The 2,557-nt window shown below is 39.4% G+C and overlaps 1 non-coding gene across 1 annotated transcript; it reads left to right on the top strand.

Moving 5' to 3' along the window:
• The first annotated feature begins 1,716 nt into the window (after positions 1-1,716).
• TRNAE-CUC (transfer RNA glutamic acid (anticodon CUC)) lies at positions 1,717-1,789 on the top strand. Its single transcript has one exon. It is a non-coding gene; the product is annotated as a tRNA-Glu (tRNA).
• Positions 1,790-2,557: the final 768 nt, after the last annotated feature.

The following is a 2,557-nucleotide window of genomic DNA, read 5'->3' on the forward strand; positions in this document are numbered from 1 at the left end:
CTCTGTCCATGGGATTTCCCAAGCAAGAATACTAGAGTGGGTTGCCATTTCCTTCTCCAAGGGATATTCCTGAACCATGGATTAAACCTGTGTCTCTTACATCTCCTGCATTGGCAGGCAGATTCTTTACGGCTGAGCCACCAGGGAAGCCTATATAATGTGATGTAGTCATACAATATCATACTTCATAGCAGTTAAACTGGATTTATATTTATCAACTTGAGCAGATCACAAAAAAATGTTAAATTTAAAAAGGGAATGTAGAAAATGTTTTAGTTACATTTATACAAATAGCACAATAGTATACACACGCTGGATCATGGAAAAAGCAAGAGGGTTCCAGAAAAACATCTATTTCTGCCTTATTGACTATGCCAAAGCCTTTGACTGTGTGGATCGCAACAAACTGTGGAAAATTCTGAAAGAGATGGGAATACCAGACCACCTTACCTGCCTCTTGAGAAATCTGTATGCGGGTCGGAAAGCAACAGTTTGAACTGGACATGGAACAACAGACTGGTTTCAAATAGGAAAAGGAGTACGTCAAGGCTGTATACTGTCACCCTGCTTATTTAACTTCTATGCACAGTACATCATGAGAAACGCTGGACTGGAAGAAACAGAAGCTGGAATCAAGATTTCTGGGAGAAATATCAATAACCTCAGATATGCAGATGACACCACCTTTATGGCAGAAAGTGAAGAGGAACTAAAAAGCCTCTTGAAAGTGAAAGTGGAGAGTGAAAAAGTTGGCTTAAAGCTCAACATTCAGAAAACTAAGATCATGGCATCTGGTCCCATCACTTCATGGGAAATAGATGGGGAAACGGGAAACAGTGTCAGACTTTATTTTTTGGGGCTTCAAAATCACTGCAGATGGTGACTGCAGCCATGAAATTAAAAGACGCTTACTCCTTGGAAGAAAAGTTATGACCAACCTAGATAGCATATTAAAGAGCAGAGACATCACTTTGCCGACTAAGGTCCGTCTAATCAAGGCTATGGTTTTTCCTGTGGTCATGTATGGATGTGAGAGTTGGACTGTGAAGAAGGCTGAGTGCCGAAGAATTGATGCTTTTGAACTGTGGTGTTGGAGAAGACTCTTGAGAGTCCCTTGGACTGCAAGGAGATCCAACCAGTCCATTCTGAAGGAGATTAGCCCTGGGATTTCTTTGGAAGGAATGATGCTAAAGCTGAAACTCCAGTACTTTGGCCACCTCATGCGAAGAGTTGACTCACTGGAAAAGACTCTGATGCTGGGAGGGATTGGGGGCAGGAGGAGAAGGGGACAACAGAGGATGAGACGGCTTGATGGCATCACCAACTTGATGGATGTGAGTTTGAGTGAACTCCGAGAGTTGGTGATGGATAGGGAGGCCCTGCGTGCTGCGAACTGAACTGAACTGATACATAGTATACACATAGTATATATGTATATACTTGGCTGTGAAAGTATTAAACAAGGGAGTGGATGAATATATATCAACTGACAGCAGGTCCCTGCAGGGCAAAAGTAGTGGGGCTTTGGGTGATGGTTCTAGGGGTCTTCAGTTTTATCTATTAAGTTCTACTCATTATTATTTTTAAATGAAGAAAAGTTGACTAAATGATAGCATTTTAAATTCTGGTTATTGGGATTACATGGGTATTTGCAATGTGAAACTTTTATGCTTTCTAGTATTTTCTTTCCCCACAAAAATAAAAGGTCAGGGGAACTCCCTGGTGGTCCAGTGGTTAGGACTCTGTGCTCTCACTGCCAAGGGCCTAGGTTCAATCCCTGGTTGGGGAACTGAGATCCAAAAGCCTCATGGCACAGCCAAAGTAAAACAAAATATCAAGTAGTGATTCATGGGGTTGCAAAGAGTCGGATACGACTGAGCAACTGAACTGAACTGAAGAATAGAACTCAAGACTATTTGAACCTGAATCAATAGCAAATAACAATATAATTCTTTATGCCTATAGTTGTGAAAATGTATCTGTAAAATCCTAAAGGTTACAAGGAGAGGTTATTATTCTATAAAAGTAACTTCTTTCTTAATAAAATACAATAAACTCTAACCCATCTAAATGAAGATTTACATTTTTTCTATAAAAACTACAGACATGTTTCCAGGACCTCAACTATCAAATCTGGAGCAGAATTTTGAAATTTTTTATTCTACCACAGGAAGGTAAAGCAAATCGTTTGTAGCCAATAACCACCTTGACAAGTTGTAAATTTCAGAAAAAAAAAAAAAGAAAAAAAGCAAGCAACTTGTGTCAAATTCTCCTGAGTTCTTTTCCCTAAAGGATCAGCCACACCACAATTACCACTTTGGGAGATGCGGAAATTTATCAAAGCATTTCTAACATTTCTATCTAGTGTTTATCAAAGCATTAAGTAAGAAAATAAGTTATTATGGTCAATAGGAATTAATGTGGGGTCAGTGAACCCCTGACGTTTGTACATTGATTCACTTTGAGAAAATCCCCAGCTCTTTCTCATAGCTTCAACAAGAATCCTAAAAAGTGAAAAACTAGTCTAAAGCCAAGTACCCTGTTCATAGTACACATT

The sequence above is a fragment of the Budorcas taxicolor genome, chromosome 10, assembly GCF_023091745.1.
Source record: "Budorcas taxicolor isolate Tak-1 chromosome 10, Takin1.1, whole genome shotgun sequence".
In the NCBI taxonomy this organism is placed as follows: domain Eukaryota; kingdom Metazoa; phylum Chordata; class Mammalia; order Artiodactyla; family Bovidae; genus Budorcas; species Budorcas taxicolor.